Source organism: Lepisosteus oculatus, chromosome 14, assembly GCF_040954835.1.
Source record: "Lepisosteus oculatus isolate fLepOcu1 chromosome 14, fLepOcu1.hap2, whole genome shotgun sequence".
In the NCBI taxonomy this organism is placed as follows: Eukaryota; Metazoa; Chordata; class Actinopteri; order Semionotiformes; family Lepisosteidae; genus Lepisosteus; species Lepisosteus oculatus.
Window position 1 is genome coordinate 8,383,376 of NC_090709.1, and position 19,074 is coordinate 8,402,449.

Below are 19,074 nucleotides of genomic sequence, written 5' to 3' on the forward strand. Positions count from 1 at the left end.
CGTCCCCGGAGCACTGAATACCTGTGAGACACAGTGCACTGTCACTGTCCCATACAGAGAGGAGATTTAGACTTGTACTACAGAGCACTGAATACCTGGCAGACACACAGTGTCACATCCACCAGCAAGTGCATTCTATCCAGCAATCGACCTCTCTCTAATGAGGCCACATCTACAGGTAATTCCAGCAAGCGCTAGCTGATCAAATTACCAGCAATGACACCACACTAATGTCCGCATCCTCAACTGCTGGGATATTCTAACCTTCAAGTCTGTGCTTGGTACTAGACTCTTTTCTAGGAGCTCCTACCTCACCATTCTTTACTGAGAAATACTCTTCCTGACTGAACCTCTGCCCTTCGATACTCAACCTTCGTCCCTTGACTTCAACTACAGCCAAGCATCTAGGGTAAGTAGCCATCGATCTCCTTCCCTTTTTACCCCTCTCTCCGACCCTCTGAAACTCTCAGAATAACGCACAGTGTTCTTCCTCTAACTCGTGGACACATCATTTGTAACACACAGCAGTGTTACCATTTCCCATACAGAGAGGAGTTATAGACTTGTACTACAGTACACTGAATACCTGTCACACACACAGCACTGTCGCCTGTCTCATACACAGAGGAGTTGTATATTTGCACCACTGAGCCACAGCCCAGCTGTCTGCAGACCACAGAGGCCTCTCTGTAGCCCCAGGAGTGCTGGAGGAGTCTTCCCCAGGTGCTGTTGTAGTAAATCTCTGCCATCACAGTGACTCTCTCCTACTGAAAGCCAGACTCCACCATCTAGAGCTGACAAGGATGAACCTATAAAAATCAATAGTCATGTTTATTTTCAGTCGCACATCAGTAAAATAAAACAAACCCGTAGACGGGTTATCATAAATATTTTTTGTAAAATTAACTTGATACACCACAGTTTATTGTGTCTGAACATAATGTTTTAAAAATAGTAATAATATTTTTTAAATAATCTTGCTTAAGAAGTTTGCTAGGGTGTGAAATTCTAACATCACACTTACTCCATCTTCTAATAGTATACTCTCTTCTAATACCATAATTATTACTGTACATGTAAGAATATATAAATATTGACTGACAACAACTGTGCACATCTTTTCTTTTGATTTTTCTTCAAGATATTGAAGTGCTTGTACTGCTGAGGATCAGTACAGACAGTAGTGCTCTCACCTGTACAGACCAGGATGATGTAATTGCTGTGAGTGCGGCTCAGAGTGAGATATTGAGGTGTTTATACTGCTGGGGATCAGTGCAGACAGCAGTGCTCTCACCTGTACAGACCAGGCCGATGTCATTGCTGTGAGTGCAGCTCTGGTTCTCCCTGGTTGAGGTGGGACAGTCTTGGATTCTGGTCTCATTTCCCCGACACTGGATCTCCTCTGTCCTGATCAGCCCCTGTCCCTCTCTGAAATGAGCCCCTCTCAGCAGCTGTGCTGGAAATCCACAGTCTAGTTCACGACAGACGACCTCCGCATCCTTCATGTCAAAGTCGGCCTCACAGATTGTACTCCAGGACGTCCCTCGCAAAACCTCGACTCTGCCAGAGCAGAGATTCCTGCCTCCTATTAACCGCACTCCTGACATGTAACAAAACATTTGTACACATTTTAACAGTATTAGAGCACATTAACAGTGTGTATAATACAGTACGTCAAAGTAAAATAAAATCAGATAAATTATATTCTTTAGATTACCTGTATTAAATCATTGTAATCCTCAATTTAAAAGATCTTAAAATCATCACTTGCATTTAATCTAAACGTTTCTGAAGTATTAATATGCTCGGTCATGTTAGGAAAAAAAAGGAAAAATTAGAAACTCAGTTTTGAATTTAATATAAAGAGGGCAATAATACTGCAGGGTAGAGGTGCAGAAGGACAGTGAAAAAATCATACTGCACCGAGGCCTTAAAAGAGAATAAAGGAGGACTGACATCTAGACAGTCAGCCGGAGCAGCTCCTGTTGTCTCAACAACAGTCAGAGAAACTGAAAACTCATGAACATTTATGAATCATTTAAACTACATCACTCATAGAGCCCAGAGAACAGTACTGTCACAGCCTGGCACTGCTGGAGCAGGACTGTCTGACCTGGGCACTAACTGACACTTTGGACAACACCAGGACTGTCACAGCCTGGCACTGCTGGAGCAGGACTGTCTGATCTGGGCACTGAGAAATTGTAAATAACACCAGGACTATCACAGCCTGGCACTGCTGGAGCAGGACTGTCTGACCTGGGCACTGACTGACACTTTGGACAGCACCAGGACTGTCACAGGCTGGCACTGCTGGAGCAGGACTGTCTGACCTGAGCACTGACTGACACTTTGGACAGCACCAGGACTGTCACAGGCTGGCACTGCTGGAGCAGGACTGTCTGACCTGGGCACAGAAAAACACTAGACAACACCAGGACTGTCACAGCCTGGCACTGCTGGAGCAGTACTATATAACCTGGGCACTGATACTCACAGACCACAGTCTGGCTGTTTAAACTAACACTAAAGTTCCTGGACAGACAGGATAAACTACATGTTCAGAGAGACAGAGACACTTCCTGTTGTCCAGCTGCAAAAACACACAAATACAGGAGAAGACTTTTCCTAAATTTAATACCCAAATTTACACTTCTTCCACAGTTAATCACAATAGATATTTAATAATAATAATAAATATTATTCACAACATATAATTATTACTTACACTTATAATACTGTAATTAATATAATGTGATATTTTCCTCAACTATAATAATCACCTTGGCCCTGGCTAGCTCTTTTGAAAGCATGAAACTCATAATTTCAGGGCAGTGGGTTTGTGTCCCATGTGGGGTGCCAAGGGCGCAAGTCTAACAACTTTGTCCTGTTAAAACTGAAACAGCAACAGGAAAACATTGCTGCTCCGTTTGCCAGCAGTGGCAAGCAAAAGTGAAATGCCATGAAATGGCAGGAGAGCAAATAGACCCTATCCGTAGCGGAAAAACAGGGATTAACTCAGGAGGTCAGACGATGTCGTGTAGAAACCTATCCCCACAGGCCGCAGAGGAGAGGACCAGGTGCTAGGCGGTCTCAAGACATCCGAACCCTTAATGCTGAGCAAGGAGCAGAGCAGACAAAGGAAGTAAATAGGCTATACAACAAGACACACCGGAAAGACATGAATAATCATAGGGATCTAGGAACAAGACAGAAGAGCAGCACCCTCTAGGTGTACAGGACGTGACACTCAGACAGGGTCTCCTGCCTGTGTTTGTTCCTCTGATTTCCCCACAGGTAGAGAGACACATACAGTTATTACAGTGAAGAGTGTTGTCACAGCTCTCAACTGTGGAAATGAGAGGATGGACTGATGGATCATGATGATAAACTCTAGATCAGTGTCTCCTACCTGAACAACTCACTCCAGCATCAAAGCCATGAGAAATGCTATACTGTTTCATTTCTTGTTTTCCACAGTCCCTCAGTGCAGACTCTGACCCCTTGCAAAGGACCCAGCTCAGCAGAATTGATCCAGACCCTGGTCCAAAGTGAGCTCCTCTTGGAGGTGAAACCGCAGATCCACAGCCCAGCTGTCTGCACACCACTGCAGCATCATCCAGATCCCAGCCAAAGTCAGCTACTGTCCCCCACTCTCCACCATGATACACCTCCACTGTCCCCTCACAGGGACTGGCTCCATTCACCAGCCTCACATCAGCACTACCTGGAGACAGAGAAAATAATATTACCATGTTTGGAGGAAAAATTCTATATATGTACGTATACATATTGAAAATATTTCTGATAGTTTAGTTTTCTGTGTTACTGGACTGCTACTCCATTCCCTGGTGAAACAGATTACATGCAGAAACCAACACAGAAAGCATACTAAGTATACTAACTCAACTTCTGTAAAACATTGACGCCCACTATCTGCCTTTTCAGATCCTGATCCTGACTTTGCGTGAGATACTGGAGGGTCTAACAGCATAGTTACTGGGAGATACTTCATACTCTGCAGTATGAGATACTGGATAGTTTAGCATCACAGTGACTCTATGTGTGAGATACTGGAGAGACTACCAGCATACATGTAGTAATTCTATGAATTCAGAGGGCTGGGACTTGTATTTCTCTTTTTCTCAGAGCTGTGGTCAGTAGAGATTTCAGTGCCAGTGTCAGAAGTCTGAATCACTGATGCTTGTTTGTATCTATGTATGAGGCTTCATGTAATAACTGCAAAATAAGAATGGAAACTGATGGCTGGCTAGACCGCTGGCTAGCGGTCATGACATTTTCACTGTTTCAATACACAATTTTTCCAGATTTCCACTGTTTAAACAATTCAATAACTGTTGAACTACACAGTTTCATTTAACACACCGAGCATTACTGCTCAGGTTCAGGTTCAGCCACCTGAAGAAGGCTCCAAGGCCGAAACATTGTGTATACTTTCTTCTTTTTTTTCAGCATAGAATAAACCTATTACTTGTTCCTTTGCAAACTTAAGATATGTCTATCTGTGTGTTTGCTTATGCAATCGTTAGTGTACAAAATGTACAGCAGAAGGGACAAGACACAGCCCTGTGGTGATCCAATTGAAGTGTAGCGAATGTCAGACAAGCACTTCCCCCAACTTGACCTGTTGAGACCTGTTAGTTAGGAAGTTTAGCACCCACCTTATCAAGTTCTCATTCAGATTGAAGCACTACAGATTCACACTTCCACTATTATCATCAACTCCTTTCATGTCACCATTTGCTTTACCATGTTTCTTACAATGGAGTTCACCATCTTGCTCCAATCAATGTTTACTCTTAACAACACATCTTTACCTCGTGTGGCTTCTACATAAATGCTAAACCAATGTCTAGTTATTTCCACAACTCAAACATAACACCACATTTCTGTGTGTGATAATCACATCCTGTATACCCAGGGCAACATTAAGACTATCATAGGCCTCAGGGCTATAGACTTTCAGGGGGCTCCACATCACTCCAACTCACATCACTCACATCACTCCCAATCAACAAACACAACTGTGCACTACACAACTTTGCCATACACTACATTTAAAGTTCAAATCTTTTTCAAAACGTTGTAAAAAACAGAGCTTAAGATAAGTTAGAATCAAAACTAAAGAGTAATTTAGTCTTACAGTTGCAAAAAGCCTCCTTGGCCCTACATACACATATACAGAAGCCACTTTCGAATTTCAGCCCCTTAAAACTGCTTTTAACACCACCACAGACGGTCTTCTCAACAGACACACAGCGCATTCCTACATTATTCCCAGCACTACAGACTCAACCACTGCCCACTCAACAACACAAGCACCATTACAAAGAATGCAGTTAAATAACACAAATCACACAAAATCACCTAAAATGGAAATAGGTGCTTTTACTCCTCCGCGGCGGGAGTGACAATAAGGACCATGGCTGGTAGCTTACCTGAAAAATAGTCAAGACAACATAATCATTCTGACCAGCGATTGATACAAAAACTCTATACATTAGCCACATCATCCAATCATTCACGTTGTGCTCACTTTATTTTATATTTATGAGGTTTTAAAGAGTTTTACCAATCTGCAAAGTGATGAGAAGACCAGACACGAATTAGTGTGCAGAATGTTCTGGCGGTGCCTTTAATTACTTTGCCTTTTCACTCTTGCCAGAACCGCGGTTTCCTTATCACTGCCAGTGGCAAAACGCTATTTACAGGATAAACTATTAAACAGCATTGAAGCTTGTTCTCATCCTCTTAGGAGTTTTCATGTTGTGTATAATCATGAAGAAAAATAAAAAATAATAAATTTAAATGAACAAAAAAGAGGGGTACCCCTTTCTTTCAGCTAACTAGTAAATTCATTAACCCTCTGTGTTATTGTAAAGTTGTCCTAAACGATGCCTCAAGCCTGAGTGCTCTGATCATGAATCTCCAACTGATGGAGGCAGGAGAAGTATTTATGTAACTTGTACAATATTATTTAAGTAATTATTTGATTTTCATTATCCATGCTTAAAAACTAGCATTCAAATGAACACCAACCAGATTGCAGTAAACCATTCTTATTAAATCTCCACATTATCAAAAAGAAAAATAGTCCTTATTATCTGAATCTTAACTGTAGAAGACCAACTCATTTATCTGTCAAATTTTACTCAAATGTGCAAAGTCAATATAATTGCTGCCTTCCAGTTCAGTTCCAGACCCTCTTTGCTATCTGTGTGGAGTTTGTATGTTCTACCTGAGCTCACATCTTTTTCTTTTTCTCTGGGTTCTCTGGTTTCCTCCCAGATACTATCAAAAGTGTGTGCATGTCTGTGTCTGTGTGTGTGCCCTGTGATGGACTGGTGTGCTTTCTAGTGTGTCGCCTGCATTGTGTCTGTTGCTTGCTGGGATTGACTCCAGCTTCCCCGGGACTCTTCAACCAATAAAGCAACTGTAACCCTGGTTTCTAATAATAAAAAAAATCATATTTTACTATTATCTGAGCAGTAATTTTTTTTCTACAGTACAGCCTGTTCTTTTCAATGTCTAAACACAGCAAACCTGCATGAACCATACAGAAAAATACGTTTCTGTAATAAAACTACCACAGTCTCAAAAAAATATATATACTCCTATCTGGAAACAGCTATGGGTCCAAAATAGTTTCACATCATATTTACCTCCAATATTCATTTTTTTTAATATATTGACCTCCAATAATACCTCAGTATCTTTTAATTAATTTCTCTAAAATTATTACTGGCTTAAAACTGTTCCAAACTTTAAACACAGATTTACCTCAAATAACATTGAACTATCTAATGAGCTTTAACACTGAAAGTATCACATAATGAAAAAAATACACATCTTTAATAATTCATTTACCTACAATGCTACCTCAGTTTCTTATAATTATTTAGTGGGAAAACATTACTTCCTCAGACATTTTCTAGTGTTTAAACATGCATTTAAATCTATTATTATACCTGGCCTTAATAATTCTTCAAGCTAAAATATCACCTTCTCAAGAAATGATTTATATAAAAGTTCCATCTGTAATAAAGCCACAACCTGTAATAATAAAATATACTCCTGTCTTTAATAACGCTCTTATCTGTTTTAAGAATAAGAATATTGCATATAGATAATTATACTGGAGACATAAACTGAAGATAATAATAAGTAGCAGTAGATTGGCAGAGGTGATGCTATTAAAAGTATAAAGTTGTTCTAAGCAACTAATTATTTTACCTGACTTACAGACCAATCAAAATAGTTTTAATGTTTTCTTATGAATACCCATAGTCCTGGATTTAAAATAAAACATTAAAACCTCTTATCCCGAGCTCATTTACAAATTATGTTGTGCAGCTTTTCCATCTTAACTTTAATTCTTGTTTTCTGTCTGTCTGGAAAGCAGAAGACTGGTCACTTACTGGCTGAGCTGTGCAGCACCAGGACAGCGAGAGAGAAGATGGACAGGCAGCTCTCCATTGTCATCAGGACAGAGTGCAGCTGAGACCCCTGTCTTCACCCCTGAGCCCACAGGGCAACTGAGCTGCTGCTCCACACCCCAGACCCCCAGTAACAACACAGCCCCCCGCCCCGCCAATCACACACAGCACTGCCTTTTCAGACTGACAGCAGGAACCTCTCACACAGGCGGGACGCCAATCACACAGGGCCCTTTCAATCTTCTCCATATATATCAGAGCCACATCACTGTTTCCTCTCCCTGAAGACACTCCCAGCAGCGCAGAGGAGAGGAGAGACAGGAGCAGCTCTGTGTCTCACTGGAGGAAACACAGATACAGATACAGACAGCAGGGCTGCAGGTGCTGCAGGGGCAGGAAGAGATCAGATATTAAACTAAAAAAAATTGTAGACAAGTATTATATTTTTAAATCAGAATCAAGATAATCAATTATGTATATATGGTCCTGTAATTCTTGCTGTCTGTATCAGGAAGTGTCTAGTGACTGGTGTCCAGAATGTGGTCCTGTCCTGTTGTCTGTGTCAGGCAGTGTCCAGTGACTGGTGTCCTGAATATGGTCCTGTGTGTCTTGCTGTCTGTGTCAGGCAGTGTCCAATGACTGGTGTCCTGCAGTGAGTCACAGAGTTGTTGTGTCTCCAGACAGTAATGTCTTCTGGTCCTCTTCAAGGGCAGTGTGAGGAGAGCCTGTGCTCAAGGTGGCAGTGAGGTCATTCAGGTCAGCATAGGAATACAGAGACAAGGTGGACTGAATAAGAAATGGCTGTCCTGTGACTGTGATCAATAATGTAATCGAACAAGAATAGCCAAGCAGTGACTGTTCCCTCTGTACTGAGCCTGTTGGACAGCAGCTCTTCCAGTTGACTCCCTTAGACCCTGAGCCTGTCTCTGTGCAGCTACAGTCCAAAAAGATGTTCCAGCCCCTCCAGTTGTGACCCCAGTGTCTCTCTGCGTGGAGCCGACTGCATGACTGAGACTTTCTAACAGCACAGTGGAGCTGAACTGATACTGATAGACTGATACACCCCCAGTCTGAACAGTGTGAGGGCACAGCTCACATCCTCTTCCTTATTATTATAGGTAGTAGGAGCAGCAGTAGGAGCAGCAGTAAAATATAAGTAGTAGCAGTAGTATCAGTGGCAGCAGTTGTGGTAGCAGTAGTAGTATTAGCAGTTATGCTGTATTTAAACTCTCCTGTTCAATATAGCAGAGGTCTGGTGTTACAGCTTCACCATAATAGCTGCAGCAGCAGGAGCCGCAGAGCAGGAGTCAGTTTCAAATTAGAAAAAGCAACAAAATTATTAAAAAAAAGTTCAGTCCTTGTTAATACAGCGGTGATTTAAGGCAGAGCTTCACTGGAGCTACACGTCAGGCTCTGCAGTGAGTCTGTGGTTTGTGCTCCTCCGAGCTCTTCCAGCACAGGAAGCCAGGCTGTACTGTGAGGCTGTGGGTGTCAGTTTGATGAGGCAGCTGAGAGCTGAGCTGTACAGAGAGACACACAGGGAGTCCAGTGTTCAGAGCTCCAGTGCTTCACAGGGAGACACAGGAGAGCCCAGTGTTCAGAGCTCTAGTGCTGCACAGGGAGACACAGAAGAGTCCAATGTTCAGAGCTCTACAGGGTGACAGGTCCTCTGCCTACACAGCTCTCTCAGTGTGTCTCTCAGATCTGAACAGGAGGGGCTGTTCCTGTCAAAAAGGAAGGTGACTCTCAGAGCTCCAGTGTCAGTATGAGGAGAAGCTCTCAGACCTGACTGCTGCCAGAGCCTCTGAGCCTGAGTGTCCATGAGCACTGAGCTCCTCAGCAGCTGAGAAAAGCCTCCTGTCTCTTGTGGTCACAGTGTGGTTGAACACCTGCACTGTCTTCCTGCTCCTTCTCTTCCCTCTCCCCTTTCCTGTCTCTCTTGCTGCGTGTGCTCTTATCTGTCCATCTCTCTCTCCTCTTCTTTCACTCTGACAGTCTGTGCAGAGTATCTGAAGGGGATGTAACATTGCTTGGCAAAGGAAAAGACTTCTCAGAGGCAGAATAAAAAAATCTCCTCTCAGTCAGATTCACAGCTCAGACTCAAACACAGAGCTCTGGGTCCCTCAGTACTTTACCCAAACTCCTCCCTCCTGAACAGACAGAAGCTCATCTCCATCCTTCTCTTTATCCCGACAATTCAGAACCAGAGAACATTGAGACAATCAGTGCTGCTACATGAATAATATCAGACAGAACAGACTGGACTCAGGTCACATCTCCCCCTTTTCTCCTTCCTCACAGCCTTTTAGAGACAGAAGTTTGACTGAAAATTGAGCAATATGTGATTATCTCTTATTATTTTTTTTTACTGATTTAATGAACAGCAGTATTGCTACTCTTATAAGTGTAATATGATTATCAGCAGAAGCATACCGATTATCTTGTCTACAATAGTGACCAGTTGACCAGTCTGTAGCTCTGAGCAGTGGGACTCAGATCACACAGAAGACCTGTCTGTGTGTGATTCCACACCAGCCCTGGGATACAGCGTCTCCCACACGTCTCTCATGGGGAGTCTTATAAATATACAGTTAAACAGAGTCTGATAACAGTTATACAGTTAATTAAATCATCAAACTGGCTGAGGAACTGAGAGCTCGAGTGGAAATAAAACCAGGAGATGCTCTTCAACCTCCAGGATCAGGAGTCTGATCCTCCTGGATTCTGTTCTGTGGAGATTCGTGTAAAACGCTTAAAAGCGCTCATTACAGGGACTTGTGGCCTTTCTCTTCTGCTCTACGGGAGTATGCTATACAACGCATTAGTCTGCGAAGTAAACTATTTTTTTTGTTTCATAAATTGTATTCCTCGGTTTGTCGCTCTCCATTTCCAGCTGTTATGAATCGCCTTTATTTTTGGAGATGTTATATGTGTATAACTCCTCCGCTGGACGGCGCTTTGCTCTGTCAGAAAGAGCGCTGTGACGTCACAGACAGCAGCCAGAGCGCCGGGATCAGAGAGCGAGACCGCGGGAGGCGCGCAGAGCGCAAGGAGGAGACTTATTGCTCACTTATCTATCGAAAACCAATTAATTCAACTGAAGAACCGTAGAATAATTGATTAACTTCACTGATTGGTGAGTACTGACCCTGTTTTAAATATCTAGAAAACAGTCAATACAGCCTCTATTGATCAACTACAATAGCGCCTTTAGTGTTAATAATGTTCAATCAGAAATTAAAGAATTATTATTCAAATGATTGTTTAGGAATTGTATGGTAGAGCTTAAAAATTATATTCCAAGTTGATAAATTCTTAAAAACTGTATTCCAAGTTGATAAATATGTGTAAGTAAAAGCTGAAATGCATTTTTCCACTGTTTACAAATCATAAGTATGGTAACCACGGCGACAGGCGCCAAGTCACTGTGCACTGCTAGGTGTCTCGCCTTCGTCACAAAGAGCGGTGTGACGTCACGGATAGCAACTAATACTAATATTGTCTTCATGCTAATATTAGTGTAAGTACAATCGGTAGTTTTAACATTAATGCTAGTGTTCATGTGAGTATTAATGATGATAGTGCTACTGATTGTTTAAATACTAGTTTTCCTGTTAATATTAATGATAATTATATAGATAAGGTTAGATTATTTACACTAGTAGTCATGTTAGTTTTAGTGATAGCATTACTGTTATTATTAGTATTATAAGTGTAGTAGTATTTTGTGTCAGTGTTAGTGATGATGATAGTGTAAGTCTTAGTGATAGTGTTACTGTTGCGATTTAATTGGTATTTGTATTAGTGTTATTTATAGTGTATTTGTAGTTATGAGTGTATGTGTTTGTGAGTGTGTGGTGTTTGTGAGGAGTGTGTGGTGTCTGTCAGTGTGTGAATTTGTGTTTGTGAGTGTGTGGATGTGTGTCTATAAGTATTCGTAGTGTCTATGTGTGTGTCTGTGAGTTTGTGTAGTGTCTGTGTGTGAGTGTTTGGATGTGTGTCTGTCAGTGTGTGTGAGTGTGTGTGTAGGTGGACTTGTGCTCCACTGGTGTGTCTGACAGAAGTGATCCATCAACAGGTGTTGAGGTCCAGAGCTGTTTGCGAATGGAACCACTTTCTAGAGTCCAGACCCACATCCACAGATCTGTGAGTGCTCTGTTTTTATCGCTATTACTAGTAATGAGAGCAGTAGTAGTAGCAGGAGTATTAGTATCAGAATTAGTATTAGAATCTGAAGTCATGGTGGTAGTAGTAGTAACAGTAGTAGTATTAGCAGCAGAAGCAGTTACAACAGTGGCAGTTGGATTATCCAAGCAGTTACTTCAGAAACTAAGGTTTTACAAATTTATACTCTACTTTTCTATGCATGTTTTGTAAAGTGCCTTGATGCTCTGGATTAATTAAATTAAATTAAATTTATTTTTATATAGCGCCTTTCACAATAACTAGGTTGCCCCATGGCGCTTAACAAAGGAAGTGACTGTACAGTGGATATAAAAAGTCTACACACTCTTATTGAAATTGCAGGTTTTTGTGATGTTAACCCAGAAATCAAGATAAATCATGTCAGATGTCTTTCCATCCTTAATGTGACCTTGCCACCAACAAAATTAAAGAGAAAAATTTTGGAAAAATTGAAACTAATAAACCTACAACACCCTGGTTGCATAAGTGTGAACTCCCCCAACTAATACTTTGTGGAAGATCCTTTTGCATTTATTACAGCAGTAAGTGTTTGTGAATAAGTCTCCATGAGCTTTGCACACCTGGACTTTGCAATTTACCCTGTAGACAAGCAAATCTGTTCAAGGAAGAAACTCAGTTTAGTGAACTACTGGTGAATTCAGCACAAGTTTTGTCATCACTTGTTAGGATGGCTGAGTTGTCTAAGGTGTCAGACTTGAGAACTGATGTCTTTCATCTTGGTTGGGTGTTCTGGTCTCCAAATGGAAACATGGGATTAAATCCCACTTCTGACAGCTACTTTTTTATTTTTTGTGTATTGTTCCTGTCTTATTGTGCTGATAATGACAATAGGAGGAAAACAGAGAAACCGCTTATCAAGAACATGATGGGCAGGAAAATGCTTCTTCAAAACTTAAATGTGATAAGCAGAAAGGAACTTTTAGATGGGCTCCAATTTCTGCCTTAAGAACTTTTTGAGCTGTCTGTAAGTAAAGAAAGATTTCCGGTAAGGTGTGCATTCAAAAGTCAAAGACCGAAATATTAAAGCAGCAACACTGCGATTTGTGAGTGTTCTGTAGTGTTAAAATCCACAGGTTTCCATGCTTCTTGGATTTCTTAGCCCAAGAAGTGATTCCTGTTTCATTTTCTATTCACCAGTTCGATTTGCATTACGCTCCTCAAACCTCAAAACCGAATAACAAACGCTAATCAAAGTTGCACAAGGGCTACACTACTTTGCCCCGTCTAAATACCATAATGTGAAATTAAGAAACCGCAGTATTTTTGACAAAGTGCGGTCTTCAAACAGCAAACGCTCAAGTGTTTATATTTACTTGTGAGCAGACCAACCTTGATTTAGAAAAGCCTTTGCTCGCCCCTTGCTTTAACAACGATATCTGAATCGAGCCCCAAAGTGGTAAGAAAGCTGAATTACACAAAGCACATAAGACATTGGGTTGTCACTGTACGCTATCATGTTTTGCTTGCACTGTCCTACTAAAAGATTAGAGGGATCAGAAAGGACACAAACAAACCTTGAATCCACAATTCTGAACTTAAGGGTCACCAGCTCTACCGACTGCACCTCTCTTGCTCCTCTATTACACAGTAATATTACTAGCGTTGGTTGAACATGGTATAGTAGGCTGACAGCTGAAACACATGGCTCACAACCAGTGACAGTATCATAATCATATATCACTGCAGCATATTGGTTAGGAGTAGGAGTAACTATCCCATGGAAACATGTATGCCTCCATTAACATCGTATAGTAGGTGGACATCTTGGCTATGAGGGTTCAAACCCTGTCCGTGCTTCTTCATTCTGCACCACGTTTCTTTATCTAGGTCTTCAAATTACTTGGCAAAACATTGGTTCTTGTTACTCTTTCTCTTAAGCGGAAGATTGGTAGTTCAAGCCCACCTAGAGGAGCACGTCTTGTGATTCCCATGTAAGCATAATATCTGCTCAAACTCGATTATTGTTCTCAGTGACACCTAAAACATCTTGATATTTGCAAGAAATGCAAATATTGTGCACGTTTCAAGCTACAAGAAGTAATCAATTTAGTACTTAAGTGAATATGATCTGGAATGCTCAATAACGACCAACATCAGCAGCTTCCAAGAAATTAATTTGAATTTCATACTCACCTTGCATTCTCAGCTATCATACTTCAAAATTACAGTGCAGATTTGGTGGAGAACTTCACAAGCATTATTAGGTTTGGACTGTACAATTGTATTTTAATATCTCGGTATATGTACCTTCATTTTAATATACATGTAACCATAAATGCTGTTTAGTATATTGTACTTTTGTTGTACTTTTTAAAACATTTTACCTGAGGACGCAAGGGGACTGTTATATCTTGTGATACATGCAAGTCATCTGTAAAAGAAGGTGAAATTTTAATAAAATTGGTGATTAAAAGAAAACCACAACTTTTATGATATTATCCCTCGATATCGCAGATCAATTGAAGGATTTGAAGAAACTATCAAAGAAACAACAGCAATAGCAGATGTTTGGGTTTTGAACCAATGATTACACCTCAATAATCAATTCGTCCTCAAAAAAAGAAGAGACAGGCATGTTTTGAGCCTCATAATGATCCTCTTCTGGATCCACAAGAAACGTGTTTTGGATGTACTTATAACTTCCATCAAAGAGAGATCTCATCAGTTGCATGCAATTGAAACTTTCGACTTTTTGGATGGTATTGAAAATATTTTTTAAAAATAAAATAAACAATTTTCCAAAGAAGATCTCATGAAGTATTGCCAGGATCTATTCTTATCGTTTGGTAGTGATAACACTGCTGGTATTGATGGAGTAGAAACGTACAATGCGTTGACAGGATTTCTGAAGCGAGAAGTCCTAGAATGCCGCCTATAAATGAGCTAGGATTCATACCAAGAAATACTTTTTGTTTTCCACCCAGAAGGCTGCTATTGCATTACACATCTTGTGAACATTACCAGTTTTGGTAGCTTCTGGGCGCGATTTTCCAAAACCGAAACTAATAACAAAGTTAATTAAGATGCACCATGTCCAAAAATTGTAAATTGAGACTAGTATTACTACAGAAGAAAATATTTAACTGAAATATTAATAAGACTATGTAAGTATAAAAAGTAGAACAATTCAATTTATATAACTTATTTTTTATTCTTATTAGAAATGGGCTCACACACCGGAAGACACTAACGTTTCTCTTTGTTAGAGTATGTGAATAACAGTTTAACCCAAAATGTTTGTAATTTTTTGTAAATTGTGATTTTATTAAAATTCAATAAATCACCTATCAACAATAAGAAATTATTAAGAAAGTAAACATTATTTTATTTCATAAACTATAAAACATGAAGAGAGTTTACAGGTCATATCCTTCGCTTTGTCTTTTAACTTAAACATTCAGGATCCAAGCTTCTGTGCGGATGGTTGTGTTTCTCTTGTAATATCTTGTAATCATCAAAAGTTGTTGTTTAGTCCTTCAGTACTTTCTCGAGTAGTACCATGGATATTTTATACGATTAATACTATTCATGCTCTTTTGAATTTTCCTTCACATACGGAAATAGTTCAAATTGTCCTTATGGCTGTGCTCCACACCTACACGAGAGCACCTGTAACAGTACAGGACATGCAGTGAGGAATTCGCGCAGCTTTCAGTTTAGTGCGGAGTCAGAGGAAGGACTCACTCGCTGAATGATTTCTCAGGAAATCCCGGGTGAGATTTAACAGGTGATTTCTTCAACAGCCACGACAAGTGTGGAGACATTCTCTGGATTTCCTGAATATGACGTTAAATTAGTTCAAATCATTTGTTGTAGTTAACAGAACTAAATGCTTTGGAGGTACATCTAAAACAGCAGAGCAACACTGTAGCACTTCGTGTGTGACTGAACTTAATTGTGTAAACCTGGCTCTCTATGAACACCGACAAAGAGTTCTCACTCAACAGAAGATTGTGATGTGAGCACAATAATACAAAGCACGTGGAGATGCCAGGGATTGAACCCGGGACCTCATACATGCGAAGCATGCGCTCTACCACTGAGCTACATCCCCAGTGGTGTGTGCTCATGGAGAATGCCTGCAATTTCCCACTTTCGTGTTTCCTCTACTACAGAGTAAATTCATGGGAATGAAGAAATAAGGAAGGAAAAATAATCACATTGAAGCTTCCAGAGACTGGGCAAAAACGAATCAGTTATTTTTATATCCAGTCACACGGGTGACGGTGGTTAATTCCTTGACGGGGGAGTGCTTTTTTACCTCCTTACTCTACTGTCTTTCAATTCTGTTTTCTTTGAAAGCTTTTTGCATCTTTTAAGTGCTCTCGGTTAAACTTCGCATAGAACAACAGCAGTACTGATGATTTTCATGGACCGATGCACACTTCTTCTGTACAACTCCAGTGATAAAGCCCTGTCTGTAAATATTGTAGAAGAACGAAAAAGGGCGAAACAATGCTCCAACCACAGGAATGGTAACCGGAAGGATCGTGTTCTTATTTAATGTCATTTTGAGATGCCTTGTCAACGCAGACAGGCGTTAGAGCTGAACAAATAATGTATAGTGGTGGTTGTAAACATGGAACATGTTATTTCTATACCAGGAAGAAAGGAGCAGACTCTTAAACTCTTTAACTCTTAAGTTAAAAGAGACAAAAACGACACCTAATCACAGCTAACATTAATTAAAATGACATCACAACAAAAGAGCAGAGCCTTGAGTGAATCAAATTCGTTTTCATTGAATGTCTGTGTCTTCATCACTTTGACCGGGGTAAAGTTAGCTTGAAGTTCGAAAACGATTTTGGCACGCCTGTAGCGTTTTTATGAAACGATTGCTTTGTATATACAATTGCTCTGTGTATAAAGTACATTCTGAATGTTCTCACAGCCTTCAGTTTGTCTTTTTTATTCCACGCACGAATATTCTTGTGTCCATATCACATATCATATAACACAGAACGCCTTCAAACCAAATGCATTTTAAAGACCACCACTCACAACCCCTCCATAAACATATAATTGAGCTAATTATTCTTTTCTGACACTTGGGGTTTTGATTGATGCGCAATTACGCACCATCTGGAACACTGGGGGACCGCTGTATACATACATACGTTCACAACGCAGAAATACTGCTCAATAGAGTTTCATGCGAAAAACCCATATATGACCATAGGAAGCAGAACAGCAGTTTCCAATTACCCAGACTGTCAGCACGGGAATAAAGCTTTGTTTTATTTCTGAAACCCTTTCTTTATTTCCTGTTTTCATTCTGCAGGAAAATTCCTATTCTTTACTCAACAGCTTTTTAAAAACAGCACCCATGATGTTCAAATCATGATGTCCATGATTGTTTACACAGAAGACTGGCAGAGCTTTGGGTTGTGAATCTCTTTTTCTCATGGTTTTATTGAATGTGGCACTGTGCACTAGGATAGGGGGATGCTGTTCACAAGCCAATAGCATTTAAACCACGGCACCCACAATGCTACAAGTAAGTGTTTTACACATTAAGCAGGTCCTCTGACCTTTCCCAGCCTTGCTTTGGGTTGTGAAACCTCTTTCAGTTTTTTTATGATTTTTTCAATATGGCACCTATTAGACATGCAATACACTGGGATAGGGAGGTCCTCTTCGTGACTCAATAGTATTTGAAGCACAACATTCACAATGCAACAACCAAGTGTTTTACACACCAGACAGCCCCCTCACCTTATACAACCTTGCTTTGGGTTGTGAAAGTGTTCTTTATTTTTTTATTATTTTTTTTTAATATAACACTACAGGTAATATACTGGAATAGGGGGGTCTTCTTAATACATGGGGTACATGGGGATAGCGCCTTAAAAGTTGGCTTCTCAAAACTCTTTACAGAATGACAACAACAATAAAAGACTTAGACAGAGATTCAACGAGCCCAGGCATAGAGACTGAGTGTCGAGCGAGCAGGAGCGGTGAGGAAGGAGACTGAGAGAACATAGATATAGATACTTTACACAAAGTACAGACAGTGCATCAAGACAATATACTGTACAAACAGTAGACAACGTACAAGTAAACAATGCAGACATGTAAACAGTGACTGCATACGTACGGAATAAATAAGAAATTAAGGTAGATGTTTCTATTAAATTAACGGTATTCGAAATGTTGTAAAAAGAAAAGCGATTTGTTTTGTAAAAAAATGAGAGATGATTTTTATTTTATACAGGAAAGGCGTGTGTGTCAAGTTAATCTTTTCAGAATGCACCATTTGAAAATATAAATTGGAAGTTAGTTTGGATAACTCCTGATGGATATTGTATTACAAATAAAGCTAAAAAGATATAATTTAAAATTGTTAATAGGTTTTATCCAGTTAAATAAGTACTGTCTAAATTTAAGCATGAGAAGGATGATTTGTGCGTTTTTTGTCGGGTTGAAAGGGAATCTTAGGTTACTAAGCAACTAAGGTTGCTGCTGGAAGAGGTGTTAGTGGGGCCAGCAGGGGGCGCTCACCCTGCGGTCTATGTGGGTCCTAATGCCCCAGTATAGTGACGGGGACACTATACTGTAAAACAGGCGCCATCCTTCGGATGAGACGTAAAACCGAGGTCCTGACTCTCTGTGGTCTTTAAAAATTCCAGGTCGCTTCTCGAAAAGAGTAGGGGTGTAACCCCGGAGTCCTGGCCAAATTTCCCATTGGCCCTTACCAATCATGGCCTCCTAATAATCCCCCTCTATGAATTGGCTACATTACTCTGCTCTCCTCCCCACTGATAGCTGATGTGTGGTGAGCGTTCTGGCGCACTATGGCTGCCGTCACATCATCCAGGTGGGGCTGCACATTGGTGGTGGTGGAGGGGATCCCCATTACCTGTAAAGCACTTTGAGTGGAGTGTCCAGAAAAGCGCTATATAAGTGTAAGCAATTATAATTATTATTATTATTATTATTATTATTATTATTATTATTACATTTACTTGTAAGGTGTGTGTTTGTGAAGTTGTTTTGGACGGACTTGCAGAGTTTTGTTTGTAGGCATTTAAAGGTGTTTTTTTTAGGTTTAAGGACTTTGATATTGTACTGCGTAAGATAACTTTTTTAAAAAAGAATTTATTTATAGCAAATTTATTAGTCATTCTGAGTAAATTTCACATTCATAAATCAAAATGGTCCAATAATACTCCCCGTTTTAGTATTATTTCAGATGGAGTTGAAATATTATTTAAATTCTATAAAAATAAAAAAAAATGCTTAAGCAAGGAAAACATTTGATATATGTAAGAAATATAATTTACTTCGTTACCTCTGCCAGTTAATTTTTTTTTCTGTTCGTGTTTTTTTACTCTTGTATCTGTTTCTGCTCCTCTAGTTGTATTTGTAAATTATTTATACATTTAATATAAATAAAAAAATGTCGACCGTA

General features: G+C 40.1%; 1 non-coding gene across 1 annotated transcript; it reads right to left on the reverse strand.

Annotated features, from left to right (window-relative positions):
- Window positions 1-15,645: 15,645 nt before the first annotated feature.
- Window positions 15,646-15,717, reverse strand: trnaa-cgc (transfer RNA alanine (anticodon CGC)). Its single transcript has one exon. It is a non-coding gene; the product is annotated as a tRNA-Ala (tRNA).
- Window positions 15,718-19,074: the final 3,357 nt, after the last annotated feature.